Source organism: Balaenoptera borealis, assembly GCF_965194805.1.
Source record: "Balaenoptera borealis genome assembly, chromosome: 8".
Lineage (NCBI taxonomy): Eukaryota > Metazoa > Chordata > Mammalia > Artiodactyla > Balaenopteridae > Balaenoptera > Balaenoptera borealis.
In genome coordinates, this window is record NC_138865.1 from 66,609,830 (window position 1) to 66,633,739 (window position 23,910).

At 35.5% G+C, this 23,910-nt stretch overlaps 1 protein-coding gene across 4 annotated transcripts in view; it reads left to right on the top strand.

The window, feature by feature from the left end:
* The window catches only part of BRD10 (bromodomain containing 10), a 105,450-nt gene that overhangs the window by 3,542 nt on the left and 77,998 nt on the right, over positions 1-23,910 (top strand). The window contains exon 1 of one of the 4 annotated variants that reach the window (XM_082404323.1): positions 54-240. The exons of the other annotated variants lie outside the window; for them this stretch is intronic. The gene's annotated coding sequence lies outside the window, so the exon portion shown is untranslated. Of the gene's footprint in view, positions 1-53; positions 241-23,910 lie in introns of those variants that run through there. 4 annotated transcript variants of the gene reach the window in all.

Genomic DNA, 23,910 nt, shown 5'->3' on the forward strand with positions numbered 1-23,910 from the left:
CCGTCCCTGGCGGGACTGACGGGCTGACACAAACACACCCTCGCACGTGTCCGAGGATGGGTTGGGCCAGGGGCCGGGGGGCGTCGCTGATAGGTGCTGAGTCGGTGCTGGAGAACCCCGGGAGGAGGAGCAGCGCTGGGCGGGGGCCCGCAGGGGTGTGGTGGGTGTGGGCTGAAAGAACCCGACGCCCAGACGTGAAGAAGCTGAGAAGGAAGCCGAGTCCCGAGTGCCGAAGAGCAGGTAAAGTTTTTAGAAGTAAAGTGAAATGGTGCCCGTAGGAAGAATTACAGGAGTAGGGAGAGGAAAAGTTTAAGTGGGATGGAAGTTGGCCCTGCAACTTTTAGGCAGTTTTGGCAAGAAAATTCTAAACGTTTTTGGAATGAAATACCGTTAGAAAATTAATTCTGGCTCATGTAAAAAGGTGGTTTCAAACTGTTAAAATAATAATTTTACTGCTCAAGTCGGCCATCGGAGATTTTATAGAGTGTAATTAAATGGTTAACAGTTACTGTGGCGTACTCCTGGTCTTTTCTCTCAGCTTCATCTGAGCAGACTGAATTTTTGCATCAACACAAAATTTTTAATACGTTTAGGTATTGGTATCTATTCTACCAGAAGTCACAGGCAGTTCAGATGGCACGATGCTCTTGGTTATACTCCACCCATATATCCAGAGTCAATTATTTTTTTTCGTAAGAGGAAATAATATAACACAGGAGGCTACTAAAATAAACGTATTAATTTATAATTCGGTAATTGATAATGAGCCAAATTAATTTCTCTATCGGAAATTCTTCAGGAATAGAAAAATAATTGAATGTTGTTGGAAATCGTGCTTGAAGTGAACCAGCTGTTTGACTCTTTACTAGTGGAAGTGAACTTGAACAAGTCACTTTACTTTTTTGGCCTCAGTTTCTTCATCTGTAAAATGGGCATAATGACAGTACCTAATTAATGGGTTGCTGTAGGATTAAATGCATTAATAAATGTAAAGTCGAAAGTGCCAGTCCCATATAGTTAGCCCAAGATAAGTTTTAATCATTATAATACTAGTAGTGATAGCTGAATAAAATGAATATTCTCATATCTGAAACTGGGAAGTGTACTAGTGCTTTTATCTAATAGCTTCTGAAAAGTCGTGTTAATTTTTTGGTCCTTGATTATAACTGTAATTTTAAAATAATCTAATCTGTCACTGGCTTCCCATATGCTGTTTTTGAGACTATCAGTGACTTCTTTCACTGAAAACAATGGTTAACGTAGTGCTTGACTCATTAGGGCAGCTGTATTTAAACTAAGGAGCCTCTTCTCGAATCCATTCATAATGTAGGATTATTTGGTAGTAGAATAATTCCCAAGTTTGTCTTGTATATTACTTTTAATATTTTATTTAGCGACATTATATTTGTGTAGTGTGTTTGTTACTCTTGTCTCCACAGTGTTTTATAGTTATGACTCACATAAGAAACAGTCCTTTCATACGTCATTATTTTTAAGTAGTAAAATATCTTCCAAATTGATGTCACAAGATTTTAGACCTGGAAGAAACCATAGAGTTCTAGTCCAAGCATCTAGTTTTACAGATTGGAAACGGGTATTTAGAATGAGGCTGGAGAATGGCTGCATCAAAGTGCTAAGAAGTTGCTTATAGGTTTGAATAAATTACAGGTGTTTTCAGAAGCATTTTGTCAATAGTGTTTCTTAAGCCCTGCAAAAGAGCAGGGAGACTATTTCTCTTTACATAAAGGTAAATTTCTGAATGCTTTGAATCATTCCTAGTGACTAATGTTCAGAATACTGTATTCCCATATGATCTAATAGAATCCATACTTAGAACTTAAACTTAAAACAGTCTTTTGTTTATAAACATAATAATGTATTTCTGATGTTCTTAGTCCAAGAGAGAGAAAATTCTTGCAGTGTAGTAGCAAAAAGTAATGTGATGGTCTCAAAGAGATAATTAAAATTTTGACTTCCTCACTTTTTTTGTATTTGATGTATACAAACATTTTGTAAATAATAGATTTGACAAACCACTGTTGTAGACACTAGGAAATCATTTCTTTTTCTGTCCTAGCCTACAATCTGAGTCATTACTAAATAAATGCTTTGAGTGGGCACAACTTTCAGAAACCCATAGGTTATAACTGTTTTGTATGCAATTAGTAAATATAGATGCTCCAGAACCATATTCTATAGACTGGGCACATGAGTATGATTTTCAGCAAATAGGTGACTCAGATACCTTATTTATAAATAAGTGGTATATGGTGTTTTAGTAATAAAAAACAATCACTTAGATATTATCATTTGTTCTCTTTTTTCTTCTAGTATATGTTTGTAAGATATTGAATTAACCCTTATTTTGAAATTTACTGTAAGGAGAATTTTACAGCTGTTCCATACACTACTGAGCCTTTTAGTGAGCAAGAAATCACATACATTAGATATAGAGGGTGCCACATTATCATTACAGAGCAACCCAATGGCATTAGTACCTTGGGCACATTGTATAACTTAAATCTCAGTTTCTTCATCTGTGCTATGAGAGTGTTGATTGTACAAATATGTATCTGCCAGAGCTAGACATTCAGATCCCTGATATCAAAAGAGAAGTTCCCTACTCTTAAGTGGTGTATAGTTGAGTAGGGAAACAGATGCTTAAAAAGATGATGATTCTATAATGGAGTTAAAAGGTATAGAGATGTTTATACTTGAACTGATTCTTAAGGAAGTTGAAGATTGCTTCTGGGTTTTTTTTGGAGGGTTTGAGAGGGGCATTCCAGAATGCTGAACTACAGTGAATGCAAGGCATGGAACAGCATAGTGTTTCTGGGAACTACAGGTACTTCGTCTGGCTACAGTATGGTCTCTCCAGGGTAGTGTCTGCTTTCTAGGAGGTATGCAGGATGACCAATTGGGGAGAGGGAAGAAAATATCACAACTTTAGTATATTCTATTTTTGTTTTATCCTGTTAAAATTTCTGAATTTTTTGGTTTGCTTTTTGTGGTGTTATAATAGGACTACATGTGTATGATCTATAAAAGATTTATAATTTTATCATATTTAATATATATTAGTAATATATAGCAATATGTTTTATATATAATATTTGTGATAGAACTAGGACTAAGACTTAGCATATCTCGTCTCAGAGTTGTATTTTAGAAGGGATCTCATTCATGTATTTGGGGCAACTGAGAGAAATAACAATTAGCATTAGAAATAGGGAGAAAATCAGCTACTAAGTGGAAATGAATAGAAAGTACTTAATAGTTGGGAAGTTATGTCTAATAAGAATTTTTGCCTCTTCTGAATTTTAAATTATATTTTTGAAAGCTTTTAAATTTTAAAATATTTTTGAAAGCTTTAAGAATATTGCTATGTAGTTTTAAAAGCTTGTAGTTATAGAAGAGGCATCGATGCGCCAGTGACCCCAACAGTGCTGAACTTGAAATTTTAATTTTGGCCATTTAAAATAATATTTTGGTGAAAATAAACTTGAGTATTATATATCCTTGTTAAAATTATAGTTGATTTCTGAATTAAGTTGTTAAAAAGTGGTACATATAATGGGCTGTTAAAAAAAAAGTCTTTCTTAAAATATAGCTAAAGATTATTTAGTTTTGTAATTGCTTTTTAGTTGGGCATGGGAGTACAAAAGCATCATCATGAAGCCTCAAAAATTTAAAAATAGAGGTTTCCAAGTACAAGTAGTAATTGAAATACAAATGGATTTTGTGCACGGATTTTAATCTCCTCCTCAGTTAAATTTGAAATTTGTTGACGTGTTTATTCTCAATTAAGATCAAAATCCAGAAAGTAATTGGGAATTTTAACAAGGTGCTTCTTACTCCCTAGTAGTCCAACTCCCCCATCCCCACTGGATTCTGTAATTCTGTCTTTTTAATGTCAATATAAAAATTGGGGCCCTTTGGTAATAGAATCTGGATTTGCTTCTTGTTCAGAACTATAGAATGTTAGAGCTTGATACTCCATGTAGTTCTATTTATTATAGTTGCCATTCTTCAAAAAAAAAAACAGTGCTATTTAAGAAGGTTCAGAAAATGTTTAAGTGCAGTGATGAAAGGATGAAGGATTTCAACTAACAAGACATTTATTGAGCACCTGCTTTGTTCTATGACTTAGGGGACAATTCCTGGCCCAAGAAGTTTAAAAAAGGGTACATACACAGTTATGGTAAACTGTAAAATGTGTTAAAACTGATTTTCAAACTTGTTCCATTGTCAGAACACCTGGAAGTCATGGGACTGCTTGCAGAATATCCTGAAATATTGATATATTTAATTGTATGATTTTTTGCTAGGGGATACAAAAGGCTTGAAACAAATTATGGAAGGAAAACCTTAATTGACGAGATTCTATCTAGTACCTAAGGTTTTTCTCCCTACAAACAGGGAGAACATAATCACTTTTGGATTTTTGATGGTACATCTTTGTTTCGATGCCGTCAAAAATCTGTGTCTAACTTGGCCCTCTGTAGGCTGTCTATATACTTGGTTCCTCCCTATCTGGGGTTCTGCATCCGCGGATTCAACCAGCTGAGGATCCTGTAGTGCTATAGTATTTACTATTGAAAAAGATCCGCGTATAAGTGGACTCATGCAGTTAAAACCCCTGTTGTTCAAGGATCAGCTGTATATTCTAAGCGTGCATACTCTGAGGACTACTGTGATAAGCTTTATTATAGTGTTAGGAGAGTGCAGAGGAGGGATCAACTACTCTGGGGAGGTGGGGAAGTTGGCATTGAAAAATACTTTATTAGATTGTATTCTAGAGGTCATAATTTTGGAAGGTGAGTAGACTATTGATAGGTGAAGTTGAGTTCATTAAACAATTATTTGACCTATGCTATGCTAAGTAGTATGTAAAGCCCTGAATTTACAATGACAGACATGACTTTATCCCTTACTTCAAGGTGGTAGGTAAACAATTACATGTATGGAAGCAGGAGAGTACAGCATATTCCAGAGGAATAGTTTATACCCAGTGGTTGGTTAGAGTGTAGGATGATGAGGTCCTGTCATGGCAGATAAGTCTAGAAAGGTAAGCTGGGACTAATTATGGAGGACCTTGTTTGCTTGCTAAGGAATTTAGAATGTAGGCAGTGTAGATTCATCATGGGTTTTAGCTAAGGGAGTGACATGATTTTACTAGTATTTTGAGGTTTGAAGGCTGAAATGGAAGGAGAGAGAATGGAGAAAGGAAACCAATTAAAAGGCTCTTGAGTTAATGCCATCAAGAGATAATAAGCAGTAGGAACAAATAATAAATAAGGTTACAAAGAGAAGTAAATTCAGCAAGTAGAAGTGGTATAATGGCAAACTATTGGATGTGGGTGTGATGGAGAGGATGAGGGCCAAAATAAATTTGAGCCCAGGTGATGGTGATGCCGAGGGAATGTGAGAGGAGCATGCATTTGAAGATGTGCAGCTCAGAATTATTAGAAGGCGGAATATGGAGCTCAGCAGAGTGACTAGGGCTAGGTTAGAGGTGTTCAATGAGGAATTAACCTGCAGAAGGACGATGGTTGAAGAAATGGGAGGGAATGAGATTGCCCAGGACAGAGTCTAGTAAAAAAAAACAAGGGGACCAAAGGCACAACTTTGTGTAAGGATTGACTATCTTCAATTTGGAAAGATTAGAAAAATATGATTGAAGTGTGTATAATGTGTATTAAAAGCTGAAATACTTAATTGAGAAGAGACAGTTAAAGAAGCTGAAAAGAGTTTATTCTGGAATAAATAAAAGGTGTTAGTTGGAATACAGTAAACTTACAGACTTTAGTATTTTAGGAGATTTTGTTCCATTTGAAAATAATAATTTGGAAATGATTTAGATCTAATACAGTAAAAATGCCGTAATAGATTGTAGTGTGTTTTGCCTTAAAGTTCATTTCTCATTGTATTTGTGCCCTTATATTTATTTTTATTTCTAAGAAAAAAATTAGAGCAGGGAAGAGAAATCATGTTTTTGGAGAGAAGATTAGGTCCTTTTCATATTTGTGTTTTAGTTTTCAAATCATCTCTAGGCTCTCTCCACAAGGTTAGAGAACAAATAATAGCTGTTTTCATTTCCAAGGAACTTCCATAATAATATGAATCTTTAAAATATATATTAAATTACTTGAAGTAGTTGTTCCTTTTTTTTTTTTTATAATGGGAAACACTAATAAACCCCAGTGGTAGTATTATATATAATCAAGCCCTTTGTTATATCATCTTCCACCCGGGACCCATGAATGTTCCAAAATTAATTGTGCTTAAAAGTCAGGATGTTCAGCATATACACTTTGCAAAAAGACTTAGGAAGACCAATGAAGTGTTAATAGTGGTTATTGCTAAGTAGGAAGATCTCGGGTATTTTTCATTTTCTTCTTTTAATTTTCTGTTATGTCCTAGATTTTCTATAATAAGCATATTACTTTTTTAGTTAATAAAAAGTTTTATTTAAAGGCAATTAGTATTTACAACTTTGAATAAGAATTGGGTTAAAAATGTGTATCGTCAAAGTTTTAAGGCAGTACAGTCATGTTAAGTGTTGTAACTGGGTGGTACAGCTGTGGATGATTAATTTTCCCTTCCACTTTCTACTTTTTTTCTACAATGACCATGTGTTACTGTTGTTATTTTTTATAATACCATTCAAAACTTAAAATCTACAGATTTTGTAAGTGCAGTTTTAAAGGCTTGGAATAGCTAGTGCTAAGAACTCACCCCAAACTTTCATATTTAAAGCTTTTGAGTAGAGCCATCTGAATGTACCTTCAGACAAAAATAACTCTCTGATAGCTTCTTTTATATCTCTTCAAATGTTAGCACATCTGGGGATTTAGACCTTTTCATTTCTGTCTAGGCATCCCTCTAAAAGATAAAAAAAAAAAAAAAGAAAAGATGAGAATACAGATTGAGATAAACCAATTTAAGGTAAAACTATTTACCTCTTGCTATACTTTGTAAGTACTACTTTACTAATATTGCTCTTTTGTGGGAGTTTAAGCCTTCTAAATTAGAATCAGTGAAAAAACGTTGCCAAGATATAATGCAAAAAGTGTTTGAGTTGCTATTTAGCACACGAAGTGTTTTGGGGATCTTCTCTTTCCAAAAGATAGCCCCCTTTCTCTTTCAGATACGTCTCATCTGCTAGATACCATTTCTTCAAATGGTAACATCCCAGTTTATAATAACTACAGTTTGGGTTTGCAAAAGCTTTAAAGGTAAACAGTTTTGTTTCAATTTTACAGTCTATACTAGCCTAGTACATTGACTTTGATGATAATGGTGTACATTCTCAGCTTTTTGAAGTTGAGATCAGAAAGAAAAATCTCTCTTACAAAATGTGCATGCAGGTAGAATATTGGATTTTCCCTGTGGCATTTCATGCTTTATGTTTTTAAACTGCTTTTCAATTTCGATGGTAGATTGCCTAACAAATACAGTAAAGGATACCAAGATTCTGCTAAATATACAATTCCTAGTGAATTCAGGGTCTATTCTCATGTTTGTTCTAAAAATAAGAACAAATCCATTTCATTTTGTGCTGAGAAGAGAAATCATCTCAAAAACTTATTACATAGAAACGTTTTCCCTTAGAAATAGTTATAAATATAGATTGTTTCCATGTTAGCCCACAAGCCCAATTTTTTTTTTAGAAGCTGAAACAGCAGCTTTTTTTTTTTTTTTTTTTAGAAGCTGAAACAGCAGCTTTTTTTTTTTTTTTTTTTAATTTATTTATTTCTGGCTGTGTTGGGTCTTCGTTTCTGTGCCAGGGCTCTCTCCAGTTGCGGCGAGTGGGGGCCACTCTTCATCGCGGTGCGCGGGCCTCTCACTATCGTGGCCTCTCATTGCGGAGCATAGGCTCCAGACGCGCAGACTCAGTAGTTGTGGCGCACGGGCTTAGTTGCTCCGCGGCATGTGGGATCTTCCCAGACCAGGGCTCGAACCCGTGTCCCGTGCACTGGCAGGCAGATTCTCAACCACTGCGCCACCAGGGAAGCCCCCACAAGCCCAATTTTTAACATCCGAATTACTAAAATTGGAAGATAAAAATATTAGAATATAATCAGTAAACAAAATTGAAAACATTTTTTCTTTTTAATTTATTTTTTTTGGCTGCCTCGTTGGGTCTTCATTGGGTCTTCATTGCTGTGCGCAGGCTTTCTCTGGTAGGGGCGAGTGGGAGCTACTCTTTGTTGCGGGGCACGGGCTCTAGGCACACGGGCTTCAGTAGTTGTGGCACGCACGCTCAGTAGTTGTGGCTTGCAGGCTCTAGAGTGCAGGCTCAGTAGTTGTGGTGCACGGGCTTAGTTTCTCCGCGGCATGTGGGATCTTCCCGGGTCGGGGCTCGAACCCGTGTCCCCTGCATTGGCAGGCAGATTCTTAACCACTGTGCCACCAGGAAGCCCCTGAAAACATTTTATATCTCTCTTGAATACTTGTGCTTGAGGAAAAGCAGGTTTAAATTTGGCTCTCTTCCCACAGATAAACTAGTGTCCTGGTTCCCTCCTTTCTTCTGTTGTTGCTGCCTTATCTGCAAGGCTTTCCCTCTGTCTTAACCTTCTTTGTTTTCTTTCATAACATTTATTGCAACCTCACATATAATATGATTTAATTATATATCTTTTTCTTCTCTTTCACTAGAATATAAAATCTATGAGGGCAGGGACTTTTTCTGCTTGGTTTGTTGCTGTTTGACTTCTATAAATGTTGATTTAGAATTAAGTGGTTATAAGGTCTACAGGTAATTTTCAAAGGTGTTTCCCAGATCACCAGCGTAAGAATTGTGTTAAAGGCAGATTCCTTGGCCCCAGAATAGCATATTTAAATCTGTTAACTCAGAATCTCAGAGTGGAGATTAGGAAGCTACACTTTTAATAAACTCCATAAATGATTTTTATGTACGATAAAGTTCTAGAAGTGATACTTCAGGATATAGTAACACTGTTTCATGATTGATTTCCCATCAGAATTAAAATTTTTTCTCTCATTGAAGTATTTTTTTATCATTGCTTTTATACTTGTCAACCTTTATTAGCATTGTATTTTGGGTTATAGAATGAAGGGAAGGTAGGAGAGAATTAAGAAGCAGATTCATATATTCATGTCTTCGTGTGGAATACAGCTTAAAGAAGTGGTAACAAGTGAGGGATAGTGTTGGGGGAGGGGTGAGGAGGCATGCTACTAAAGAATGGAAAGACCTTGGAAGTCATGTGTTTGTCATAGACTATTACACGGAGCAATCTCTATTTTAATTTAGAATTATGTTCAAGTATTCCATGAGTAATCCCTGTTACATAGGGCTAATGTGTTAAATAGTACCAAAATTTTAAAAAGCCTTAAGTTAAAGACCTAAGACTCTATTCCCGTCGCTTTTATTCATTTAAACCTATTTGTATGATTTTACATCATATATCAGCTGTGGATAATACTGCTATTCTTTGTGTCTCTCATTTGATTTTGGGGAGCAATGAACAGAGATCCAAGGTTAGCTCTCATAGCATTGCTCTGCACTATATCAGGCAGAGTAATGTACTAATTGACCTCATAGTCTTTTGGTTGATTTTTAAATTTTGTGTTTCTCTTTTATAGTTCAGTATGAGTTCAAGCCTTTATAAAGTTTAAAGTTTTTAATTAGAGTTCTAAAACATCCCCTACTCCATACAGTATGCAAAAGTGGGTGTGGGAATGTGCGCAGGTGCCTACATTTTAGTTTTTCTAGGGAGAGGGTGCAGAACTTTATTAGGTCAGCAGAGGAGCACAGAGCCAAAAAAAAGGTTAAGAACCATAGTTTTAAACCACAGAATTAAGAAACATCCAATAAATTATGATGATGTTTGGTTAGAGAAAATTCCAAGTAATAGAAGGAAAAATTAGGCCTTTAACAGAAATAACAGAATTTGAATAGTACCTGAAGATAACTATTCTTATGTTATGCCTGTGTTTATTCTATTAGGTGTTCAAAGAGACTTAACTCTATTAAGTAATAGTTTTGCTCTGCATTAAATTAAGAGGGAAAATGTCCTGGAAATAGCCCCTTTGGTATTCTAGAACTCTGAAAGAATTAATATATGGCTTACTGTACTGAAGATGTCTTAACTTTGTGAGTAAAGTGAGTTTAATTCTGGTTTTGCCAGTGACACTTGTGTTGAACTAGACATTGGCTTTCTTTAGAATTTCATTTACAGTCATTGGCCGTTAACTTCATCAAATTCAGAGCAATTTCAAAACATCTGGAGTGCCTTCTTGTCTACTTGTCTGTTTCTTTTTTCTATGTCTAGTGAAATCCTAATTATTTGCTGAGGCTCAGCTTAGATTTTACTTCCTCTATGAAGCCTGATACAGAATTAATTGCTTTTTTCACTGTATTCCGTGATTCTTTGTTTTGCATTTGGTTATAGCACTTAAAAAATTTATGGTAGTGATGTATCTGTCTATCTGTATTATGATGTTAGTTGTTTGGTAATTCTTGAACTAATGAAATAAATGAGCTAATAAAAATCAAATAAGTATTCAGTTATATCAAGTCAGAATTGCTGCTTGTTTTTAAAAGACTCAGCAGTCATCTCCTCAGGAAAACTTTGCACATTTCTTCCCCCCTCTTCTTTTCAGCTTGGGTTAGTTATATTCCTCTGTTCTTAACCCACTTTTCTGTATTCATATGATTTGTACTGAAGTTTTTGAATACCATGATACTGAAGTTATCTGTTTGCCTCACCAAAGTTTAAGATTTTCTTATGCATTTCTGTATTTCTAGAAGTGAGCTCTTCAAGTGCAGAGAAACTCAGTATGTATTAATTGGGTTGAATTCAGATACCATATCCTCTCTTAAAGGATGGGTACAGTATTTAAAAGCATAATAGAAGGTAGTGTATGGTTAATGTAGTAAGACAAGTACTGTTCCTTATATGCAACATATATTTACAGTGCTTATTATTTGATAGGCAGTGTAGAGGGATTCAAGATGAAAACGGAAGGACAGGAGTTGATAAACTAAGTTGATGTAGAGGTCATTCCAGGCAACAAGAATAACATATTCAAAAGTGCAAAGGCAAAAATGTCACTGTATATAGCTAGGGAATGGTCAGTAGTTTAGTTTGGCTAGAGTGCTAGTTATATATAGAAAAGTAATGACAGCTGTGACTGGAAGGGCCAGCTTATGGAGCCAGATCATAGAGGGCCTAATATGCTGTGCTAATAAAGAATATGATATTCCATATTAGTGAGTTATTAAATTTCAGGCTTTCACGCTAGACAGCTACAAGGGACACATAGATGAGATGAATTAGAAGAGAAAACTAACGTCAATTTGATTTTGCCCATCCCTTAATTTTCACCTTTTCTTAATTTTAATTTTTGATTTTGCTTCTCTTAGCAGATTATATAGAAATGTATCTGAAAAGATATGGTTTTTTTTTATTAGTCATCCATTTTATACACAACAGCGTATACATGTCAATCCCAATCTCCCAGTTCATCACACCACCACCCCCACCCCCCGCCACTTTCCCCCCTTGGTGTCCGTACGTTTGTTCTCTACTTCTGTGTCTCAATTTCTGCCCTGCAAACTGGTTCATCTGTACCATTTTTCTAGGTTCCACATATATGCGTTAATATACGATATTTGTTTTTCTCTTTCTGACTTACTTCACTCTGTATGACAGTCTCTAGGTCCATCCACGTCTCTACAAATGACCCAATTTCGTTCCTTTTTATGGCTGAGTAATATTCCATTGTATATATGTGCCACATCTTCTTTATCTATTCGTCTGTCGATGGGCATTTAGGTTGCTTCCATGACCTGGCTATTGTAAATAGTGCTGCAATGAACATTGGGGTGCATGTGTCTTTTTGAATTACGGTTTTCTCTGGGTATATGCCCAGTAGTGGGATTGCTGGGTCATATGGTAATTCTATTTTTAGTTTTTTAAGGAACCTCCATACTGTTTTCCATAGTGGCTGTATCAACTTACATTCCCACCAACAGTGCAAGAGGGTTCCCTTTTCTCCACACCCTCTCCAGCATTTGTTGTTTGTAGATTTTCTGATGATGCCCATTCTAACTGGTGTGAGGTGATACCTCACTGTAGTTTTGATTTGCATTTCTCTAATAATTAGTGATGTTGAGCAGCTTTTCATGTGCTTCTTGGCCATCTGTATGTCTTCTTTGGAGAACTGTCTATTTAGGTCTTCTGCCCATTTTTGGATTGGTTTGTTTGTTTTTTTAATATTGAGCTGCATGAGCTGTTTATATATTTTGGAGATTAATCCTTTGTCCGTTGATTCGTTTGCAAATATTTTCTCCCATTCTGAGGGGTGTCATTTTGTCTTGTTTATGGTTTCCTTTGCTGTGCAAAGGCTTTTAAGTTTCATTAGGTCCCATTTGTTTATTTTTGTTTTTATTTCCATTACTCTAGGAGGTGGATCAAAAAAGATCTTGCTGTGGTTTATGTCAAAGAGTGTTCTTCCTATGTTTTCCTCTAAGAGTTTTATAGTGTCTGGTCTTACATTTAGGTCTCTAATCCATTTTGAGTTTATTTTTGTGTATGGTGTTAGGGAGTGTTCTAATTTCATTCTTTTACATGTAGCTGTCCAGTTTTCCCAGCACCACTTACTGAAGAGACTGTCTTTTCTCCGTTGTATGTCCTTGCCTCCTTTGTCATAGATTAGTTGACCATAGGTGCATGGCTTTATCTCTGGGCTTTCTATCCTGTTCCATTGATCTATATTTCTGTTTTTGTGCAAGTACCATATTGTCTTCATTACTATAGCTTTGTAGTATAGTCTGAAGTCAGGGAGTCTGATTCCTCCAGCTCCGCTTTTTTCCCTCAAGACTGCTTTGGCTATTCGGGGTCTTTTGTGTCTCCATACAAATTTTAAGATTTTTTGTTCTAGTTCTGTAAAAAAAAAATGCCATTGGTAATTTGATAGGGATTGCAGTGAATCTGTAGATTGCTTCGGGTAGTATTGTCATTTTCACAATATTGATTCTTCCAATCCAAGAACATGGTATATCTCTCCATCTTTTGGTATCATCTTTAATTTCTTTCATCAGTGTCTTACAGTTTTCTGTATACAGGTCTTTTGTCTCCCTGGGTAGGTTTATTACCAGGTATTTTATTCTTTTTGTTGCAGTGGTAAATGGGAGTGTTTCCTTAATTTCTCTTTTATATTTTTCATCATTAGTATATAGGAATGCAAGAGATTTCTGTGCATTAATTTTGTATCCTGCAACTTTACCACATTCATTGATTAGCCCTAGTAGTTTTCTGGTGGCATCTTTAGGATTCTCTATGTATAGTATCATGTCATCTGCAAACAGTGACAGTTCTACTTTTTCTTTTCCAATTTGTATTCCTTTTATTTCTTTTTCTTCTCTGATTGCTGTGGCTAGAACTTCCAAAGCTATGTTGAATAATAGTGGCGAGAGTGGACATCCTTGTCTTCTTCCTGATCTTAGAGGAAATGCTTTCAGTTTTTCACCACTGAGAATGATGTTTGCTGTGGGTTTGTCATGTATGACCTTTTATTATGTTGAGGTAGGTTCCATCTTTGCCCACTTTCTGGAGAGTTTTTATCATAAATGGGTGTTGAATTTTGTCAAAAGCTTTTTCTGCATCTATTGAGATGATCATATGGTTTTTTTTCTTCAATTTGTTAATATGGTGTATCACATTGATTGATTTGTGTCTATTGAAGAATCCTTGCATCCCTGGGATAAATCCCACTTGATCATGGTGTATGATCCTTTTAATGTGTTGTTGGATTCTGTTTGCTAGTATTTTGTTGAGGATTTTTGCATCTATATTCATCAGTGATATTGGTCTGTAATTTTCTTTTTTTGTAGTATCTTTGTCTGGTTTTGGTATCAGGGTGATGGTAGCCTCATAGAATGAGTTTGGGAGTGTTCCTTCCTCTGCAATTTTTTGGAAGAGTTTGAGAAGGATGGGTGTTAGCTCTTCTCTAAATGTTGATAGAATTCACCTGCGAAGCCACCTGGTCCTGGACTTCTGTTTTCTGGAAGATTTTTAATCACAGTTTCAATTTCATTACTTATGACTGTTCTGTTCATATTTTCTGTTTCTTCCTGGTTCAGTCTTGGAAGGTTATACCTTTCTAAGAATTTGTCCATTTCTTCCAGGTTGTCCATTTTATTGGCATAGAGTTGCTTGTAGTAGTCTCTTAGGATGCTTTGTATTTCTGCAGTGTCTTTGTAACTTCTCCTTTTTCATTTCTAATTTTATTGATTTGAGTCCTCTCCCTCTTTTTCTTTTCTTTTCTTTTTTTTTTAGGGCAAACCACGAATTAAATACCTTTTACTCTATGTTTTCTCCATTTTTTGTTTCCAAATATTTTCTGTGGTCGTCTTTCACGTTTCCATGAAAATCTCTATTGCAGTGCCATGTTTTCTACTTGTGGATCATACAGAGAATATAGATGGTTCGTGAACTCTCCCTCTTTTTCTTGATGAATCTGGCTAATGGTTTATTAATTTTGTTTATCTTCTCAAAGAACCAGCTTTTAGTTTTATTGATCTTGAAAAGATGTGGTTTTTATTAAGCAATAATATTAGAATAATGCTAGAAAGAAGAGAAAGACAGTATTTTCTTTTGCCAAATAATTTAGATAATACGCTAGATTTAAATATGTAAATAAATAATTTAAGTTGGACTTAGATGTTTTGTTTCTTTAATTGGGTAATTTCAGTCTTCTCACAGTTCTCAGAGGAAAAAAAATTATGTTAAATACAGAATTTTACCAACTTAAGTTACTGTATCTTCCAAGTTATTTTCTACAACTTTGTTTACCAGTAACCAAAAAATGAATAGGACAAATATAATTAATAAGTTGCAAATACGTATTGATAATATCAGCTGGTTGTGCTTAATTTGACAGCTTGGTTTTTATAGACCCAAACCTGTATTTTTAACAGATAGATACTTAATAAGAACATCATCTTAAAATAACTATCATAACATGCTAAATAAAAGATGGTAGAAACAAATATATTAAATATGACATTATTTCATGGTGATCCACAGAACCATTTATATCCTCCAGTTTATCTTAATCCCTGATTTTGATACAATTGCCAGTACATTAGTAAGTTCCTCTACTTACTAATTCCATGGTAGGGAATTTGGTTGGTAGTGAAATTGAAATCAAGTCTTTTTTTTAAAGTTTTATGGCAAGTGTGTCAATAAGATAACTGAGATCTATTTTAATTTTTTATTAGCAGTTTAAATCCTTTTTTACTAAGAGTTAACATTTATTCATTTCTTTCTATATGCTAAATACTCTGCTAAGCATTCTATTCAATACATACTCTTTGATGAAGATTTGAAAAAAATAGAAGTATGTCAAAAAATAAAAATAAAAATCACCTCTCCCATCAGATATCACTTGTTAGCCTTCTTTATCTCATCTGTATACATAAGTATCATTTACTCTCACATACACACAGAAATTCAGTACAGAATTTGGATTTTCCACATATAGTTTATATATTTTGCCATATATTCTGCTTATCACTTACTAGATTTGTTTTCACTTGTTATTTGATTGTTGTGTGTGAATATTGTTACACGTAAAACTATACACGAACGGGATAACAACCGTAGGACCCTGTAGTGATGGTTTTGGGTTTTTTTGTTTGACCCTGTAGTTTTTTGTTTTAAGAAATTTATTTTTTGCCATGTGGATTAGCTATCTAGTGCTTTGTTTGGCTACCAACAACAACAAAAAATGACAAGACTTTTCACAAAAAATTTGCCTAACTCATTAAGAAATAGGTTGAAGCCATCAGTCATGGCATGATGAGTTTGTGAGATTTATAGTAAGAATATACCTTAAAGCTATTTTAAAATGTTTCCAATCACACAAGTTAGTTCCTAATGTTTTTGTTACTTTATAACTATCCTTTTCAACAGTACTTATGATTAAGTTGCCAATTTAGAGCAAGGAGTAGAGATAGCCTGTCTTGGCTGCCTTATTAAATGCCATTGTATGTTACTCTGTTTGAAAGGCTTTATCTGTATTAACTTATTTAATCCCCACAACTCTTGAAGTAATTAATGATTTACATAACCTGTTTTACAAATGAAGAAATGAGACAGAAAAATTAATTTGCCCGAACTAATTAGTGGCAGAAGCTGGATTTGAATCCAGACTGTTTGGCTCCTGAGCCCAGGTGCTTAATCACAGTGCTTGCTGCTTATGAGCAAGAGCTGTAGGGATTGAGAGAAAGGAGCCTTCTACCTGAAAGAGAGGCTGGGGAGAATAGGATCATTAAAGATTTCAAGGTGGAGGGAGCATTTAGATACTTGTGGTGGTGGGATTGACAGTATGTATTTGCAGTATAAATTATTAAAAATAAGTATGCATGTAAAGTATAACAACTGTGAAAATCTGAAGGAAATAGTGTAACTAATGTACATGGACTTTGCTTAGCAATCCAGTGATTAGTATTTGTCTTATTGGTAGTTTACTAATTTACAAAATAATGTGTACATCTTAGTGGCAAAAAATTAAACAATACAAGAAGTATTACAATAAAAATGTCTCCTCTCCTTTTTTCTGGTCCCCTAGTAAAATAGGCTACTACTGTCACTAGTTTCTTGTATTCAACTGGGTGTCTCAGTTTTTTGTTTTTTGGGTTTTTTTTCTGTTTGTGTGAAGCTTTATCTTTTTTTTTTTTTTTTAATTGAGGTGTAAGTTGGTTTACAATACTAGTTTCAGGTGTACAACATACTGATACAAAATTTTTATAGATTATACTTCATTTAAAGCTATTATAAAATATTGGCTCTAATTCCTGTGTTGTACAATATATCCCCATAACTTATTTATTGTATACATAGTAGTTTGTACCTGTTAATCCCCTGTCCCCACTGGTAGACATTAGTTTGTTTTCTATGTCTGTGAGTCTGTTTTTGTTTTGTTGTATTCATTCATTTGTTTTATTTTTTAGATTTCACATATGTGATATCATACAGTATTTGTCTTTCTCTGTGTGACTTATTTCACTAAGCATAATACTCTCCAGGTCCATCTTTGTTGTTGCAGATGATGAAATTTCATTCTTTTTTATGGCTGAGTAGTATTCTGTTGTGAATATATGTACACCGTATCTCTTTTATCCACTCATCTGTTGATGGACACTTAGGTTGCTTCCGTATCTTGGCAATTGTAAATAATGCTGCTATGAACATTGGGATGCATGTATCTTTCCAAATTAGTGTTTTCAGTTTCTTTGGATATATACCTAGGAGTGAAATTGCTGGATCATATAGTAGTTCTATTTTTAGTTTTTTGAGGAACCTCCATACTGTATTCCATACTTGCACCAATTTACATTCCCACGAATGATGTTCAAGGGTTCCCTTTGCTCCACATCCTCGACAGCATTTGTTATTTGCGGCCTTTTTGATAATAGCCATTCTGACAGGTGTAAGATGATATCTCACTGTGATTTTGATTTCCATTTCTCTGATGATTAGCAATGTTGAGCATCTTTTCATGTGCCTGTTGGCCATCTGTATGTATTATTTAGAAAAAAGTGTATTCAGGTCTTCTGCCCATTTTTTAATTGGGTTGTTTGTTTTTTTGATATTGAGTTGTATGAGCAGTTTACATATTTTGGATATTAACCCCTTATCAGTCATAATATTTATAAATATTTCCTCCCATTTAGTAGGTTGTCTTTTCACTTTATTGGTGGTTTCCTTTGCTGTGCAAAAGCTGTTAAGTTTAGTTAGGTCCCTTTTTTTATTTTTTGCATTTGTTTCGTTTGCTTTAGGAAAGGAAATATTCGAAAGGAACTATTGCTATAGGAAAGGAAATATTAAAAAAATATTGCGATGAATTATGTCAAAGAGTGTTCTGCCCCTGTTTTCTTCTGGTAGTTTTATGGTTTTCCATCTTACATTTAGTTCATTCATTCATTCATTCATTTTATTATTTGGCTGCATTGGGTCTTAGTTGCAGCACGTGAGATCTTTGTTGCCATGTGCAGGATCTTCGTTGTGGCACATGGGATCTTTAGTTGCAGCATGCGGGATCTTTTTTTTTTTCTTTAGTTGCGGCATGTGGAATCTTTAGTTGCAGCAAGTGAACTCTTGGTTGCGGCATGTGGGATCTAGTTCCCTGACCAGGGATCGAACCCCGGCCCCCTGCTTTGGAAGAGCAGAGTCTTAGCCACTGGACCACCAGGGAGGTCCTTCATTTAGTTCTTTAATCCATTTTGAGTTTATTTTTGTATATGGTATAAGAAAATATTCTAATTTCATTATTTTACATGTAAGCTGTCCATTTTCTTCCAGAACCACTTATTGAAGAGACTGTCTTTTCCCCGTTACATATTCTTGCCTCCTTTGTTGTAGATTAATTAACCATAAGTGTGTGGGTTTATTTCTGGGCTCTCTATTCTGTTCCATTGATCTATGTGTCTGTTTTTGTGCTAGTACCATACTGTTTTGATTACTGTAGCTTTGTAATATAGTCTGAAGTCAGGGAGCCTGATACCTCCAGCTGTGTTCTTCTCTCTCAAGATGGCTTTGGCTTTCCAGTGTCTTTGTGTTTCCATACAATTTTTCAAATTATTTGTTCTAGTTCTGTGAAAAATGCCATTGGTATTTTGATAGGGATTGCATTGAATCTGTAGATTGCCTTGGGTAGTATGGTCATTTTAACAATATTAATTCTTCCAGTCGCTGAACATGAAATATCTTTCCATCTGTTTGTATCATTTTCAGTTTCTTTCATTAGTGGCTTAAAGTTTTCCAAGTACAGGTCTTTTACCTCCTTAGATTTATTCCTAGGTGTTTTCTTCTTGTTGATGTGATGCAAAATGGGATTGTTCATTTCTCTTTCCAATAGTTCATTGTTAGTGTATAGAAACTCAACAGGTTTCTGTATATTAATTTTGTATTCTGCATCTTTACTTAATTCATTGATGAGCTTTAGTAGATTTTGGTGGTGTCTTTGGGATTTTCTGTGTATAGCATCATGTCATCTGCCAACAGTGACAGTTTTACTTCTTTCTTTCCAATTTGGATTCCTTTTATTTCTTTTTATTTTTTGGTTACTGTGACAAGGACTTCCAATACTATGTTGAATAAAAGTTAGCCAATTCAAATTTTAACATGTTCAAAACTGAACTTTAGGTTTGTTGTTTTGTTTTCCTTTTCTAAGCCTGTTCTTACCTTCTGAACAAATGACTCCACTGTCTGGGAAGTTGCTGTGGCCAAAAAACATGATTTTTTAATTGATTCTTCCTTTTCACTCATTTCTCTTGTTAAGCATATCAGCCATTTCTGAGCTTTCTTCCTCTAAAGTATATTTTATTTTATTTTATTTTATTATTTAAAAAAAAATTTTTTTTAATTTTATTTTTATTTTGGGCTGCGTTGGGTCTTCGTTTCTGTGCGAGGGCTTTCTCTAGTTGTGGCAAGCGGGGGCCACTCTTCATTGCGGTGCGCGGGCCTCTCACTATCGTGGCCTCTCTTGTTGCGGAGCACAGGCTCCAGACACGCAGGCTCAGTAGTTGTGGCTCACGGGCCTAGTTGCTCCGCGGCATGTGGGATCTTCCCAGACCAGGGCTCGAACCCGTGTCCCCTGCATCGGCAGGCAGATTCTCAACCACTGCGCCACCAGGGAAGCCCTAAAGTATATTTTAAATTTTGCCCATTTCTTTTCACTGTCACCACTTAAGTACAAACTATTATCATCTCTTGCCTGAAATACTGCTATAGTTTTCTGACCTGTTTTTCCTGTTTCTGCTTTTTCCTCCTAGAGTCCATTTTCTACCCGGCAGCCATGGTGAACTTTAAAAAATATGTACATTGAGAAGTCAGAACCCTGCATCAAGCACTTCATTGGCACTTAGGCTATAGTAAGGAGTTTGGCTTACTGTTCTTTATATACCTACCAAGCCATTTCTCACCTCAGGACCTTTATACTTCCTCTTTGTTTTATCTAGAACACTCTTATTCCCAGGGTTTTCTTTGGGTTTCTGTTTGCTTTTTTGTTTGTTTGTTTTGGTCATGGCTGGCTCCTCCTCTCATTTTCCTCAGAGAAATTATTCTTGACTGTCCTTCACCGAACTTATAGTATATTGTAGTTAAGATTTATGTGTATGTGTATGTATTTCTTTACTCTTTTTTTGTGTGTCTTCTTACTAGCGTGTAAGCTCAGCAAGGAGGAATCTTGCCTGTAAGTGTTGATGCCAACACCTAGCTCAGTATCTATGAGTACTTAATATTGAATAAAGGAATAAATGAATGAATGAACAAATAAATGGATCTGTCTGGAATTTGTTTTGGTCAAGGAGTGAGGTTGAAATCCAGCTTTATTTTTCTCTCATGTCCAGCTACTTGTCACAGCATCACTTTTTTCCATTGGTTTGGTATACCATTTTTGTAATATATTAAAGTCCTGGTGTATTTGGATCTACTTTTGAACTGTCTCCACTACTGTTGGTATGTCTAACTATTCAACTTTGGTATTAAATTTATTACTCTGACTTTAAAATCCATTTTAATATCTGGTAGGATGAGTCCTCTGTCAAATGATTTTTTCTGAATTTTCCAGAAATGAAATTTTCATGTTTTTATTTTTATATAAGGTACTTTTTATACTTTTTAATAGTATAAAATAGTGTTGTGTACTCAACATTTGCACCACCCATGTTTTGGTCACTTGGCATAAGAAATATGTGGGAGACGGAGAGATCAGCCAAGATGGCAGAGTAGAAAGACCCTAAGCTCACCACCTCTCATGAGCACACCAAAATCATAACTATTCGCAGAACAACCATCAGTGAAAAAGACTGGAACCTACCAGAAAAGATCTTCTACTGCTAAAGACATAAAGAAGGAACCACAATGAGATGGAGTTGAATGATTATTGTCAAAGATAGAGACGTCTCCACGGAGGGAGAGATCTGACTTGGATTTTGAAGAAAGGAAGGGAGCTCACCAGATGGTAAGGGGAAGAAAGAACAGAGAGACTAATGCAGAGGTGCAATACCAAGCAGCACATCTGGATAAGGAAATCATCTCCATCATTCCAGCATGGCTGGAAAATGCAAGAGAGCAGCAGGTACCTGGAAGACAAAGACCACTGTCTTCTGAATCCCCAGTACGCAAAGCAGAGCCTGGCACCCAGAGGTGCTCAATAAATGTTTGTGGAGTGAGTGAGTGATGGAATGACAGCAACAGGGCCAGATAGAGAGTCCCGTAACCCACGCTGGACCTTGCAAAACCCAGAGGGCAAGGTGATAATTTAATCCGAAGAAAGATATAATTCAGAAATGAATTCTTAAAATATTTGTTTTTAGTTATGTGACCCAGTGGAGGTGTTAGCTAACCCTGTGGCGGTAATAATGTTGCCAAATATATGTGTATCAAATCAACACATTGTACACATTAAACTTACACAGCGGTTTATGTCAATTATATCTCAATAAAGGAGGGGAAAATAAAATATTCATTTTTAAATTAAAAATAATGTGAGAGAACAACAGGAATTACTAGTTTGTGTGGAATAAGAATGACATTCTTCCCATTCTTGAAATGCACAATAAAGAAAGAGGTTGGTAGCCTTGCTTATTTTCTGTGAACACCATAATATCCACTTGCCACATCCTCCTAATTTCAGCTAAGTCTTCAGCTCTTGTTAGGTGCCTGCATCTCTTTTTTATGACCCATTATTTCAAGTAGGTAGAGGCAAGACTCACCCCAGCTTTCCCATCTTTCCTCTTTGTGTCTGTGTCACATCTGAAAGTATCTTGAATTTACAGTGTCCTACTTTAAATCCTCATCAGTACTTGGCAGATATTTAGAGGAGTTAGCCAAGAAAAGGAAGCCAAGCTATCTACCTGCCCACTTTGCAGACTTGTCACAGCTTTAGTATCTTCTAGGGAACATGAACATAACCAGACTATATGAAAGATAAGGACCTCGGGAGCCCTCTGTTCTGCCTGTACTGAAAACTCATGACTGCTTCTATATGGTAAGGATTAGCTGTAGTGGTAGTAAAATGTTCAACAGAACAGCCCTAACTTACTAAAAATGCTTATCAGAGTTGTTGAGGTTGGTAAGGCACTTCTCAAGTATCCTTCCTATGTAAATAGAAACTTTACATTTACCTTTGTCCCTTCCTTAAATTAGAAAGGCAAAATCAAGAAATGGAAATTTATTCTAAGCAGAATGTTTGGTTTTCAAAAAATTAGTTACGGTGGTCTTTGGTTGTTCTTTAGGGGAATTATGTCATTTATTTGGTGCCACTTCAGGTATGAACAAAGACTTTGAAAGCTTTTTTAACTTATAAGGTTCTTTGTAATTATTCCCTTATTGTAATTATTCCCTTATTAGTTTCCCATACTAATGAATGCCTTCTTGCTTAATCCTTGGTTTTTACTTAGTACTTTTTCCATCTATCTGGAGAATTAAATAGTTTAGATCACTTGGTACTTAAAACTTTTCTCCTTTGGTTGTTATTGTGATGTTTCTTCTTTTTTTTTTTTTTTTTTTTTTTTTTTTTGGCCATGCCACGTGGCTTGTGGGATCTTAGTTCCCCGACCAGGGATCGAACCTGGGCCCCTGCAGTGAAAGTGCTGAGTCCTAACCACTGGACCATCAGGGAATTCCCTTATAGTGCTGTTTCTTAAGTTAAACTATTGTCTTTTGAGTCTTCCTCTTCTTTTGCTATGTGTTTCTTTATAATTATGGATAATCCCTAAAGTTATGCCTTTAGGTCATATCTCCCTATATTTATTCCTCTGTGGAGAGACTCTTTTTTATGACTTTATCACTAAGACTCTCAAATCGATATCTTGAGCCTTTCCTTTTGTTTTAGCTTCATATTTCTGTCCATAGAACTTTCCCAGCTGGTTGTGCAAGTGTTATATCAAAATGTTAAAAACTAAGTGTATTTCTAACCCAGGTCTCCTTCCCAATTTTCATATTTTTCTTTTCAACTTTAACATTTTTTTCAGTGGTGTCACCATTGTTTCAACCCGAATATATGCGAACTGTCAGCATGTTCACTGCTGAATCCCTGTTGCTCAGTAAATATTTTGAATGAATGAATTTGAATAATATGAATGTTTTTCTTCTTAATTAGTATTTCTTTTCCACTCTTTCCTACCTATCTAAAACTGTTCTTTCTGCAAAGTCCAGTTTAAGGTCTTGATAAAAGAGTAATCAGATGGTATACAGAGGTTGAGTGAATAAGAAATGAAAAATGTCACTTGAATTTCATAACTAGGAGGTCATTTGGGAAGAGGGATTTCAGTAGAGTAGATACAGGCAAATGACAGTTTGAGGTGTGAATGAAAGGTGAAATGGTTAGATGTGGCTCTTCTCAAGGGGAATGGTTTGTTTTTAATAAAAACTTGGACATGTTTATATGCTAAAGGCAACTAGCAGGTAGAGGCTGAAGATCCAGGAGATAGTTAATGAAATAAAAATTCTGAAAACCTACTGCAGGATTAGTTTTTGATAAGAGGCACTTTTTTCACTGCAACTTAAAGTGCAGATACATTTTGTTTGGATTCAGATAATTTTGTTTTTTGAGAATCAGGAAGTTAATTGAGCTCTTTCTTTAAAACCAGCATTTTCTCTGTGAAATAAGTAATAAGCAAAGTCAACTGCTATGTGATGATGGATAGTGAGGTGAAGTTTTTGAATAATGATGCATTTGAAATTGCTGTTATGGAGAACCGAAGAGGGAGTTGACTTCCTTCAAAGAAGTCATCTTAGGCGAGCCCAGTTTAGGTTACAGTTAGACGATAAACTACAAGGTGGTGATTTTTTTTTTCCTACAGTGATTAGTAGTGGAGGTATAGGTGTGAAGGACCTTTTAGCTGAGATGCAAGAGAGAGATAGGGTG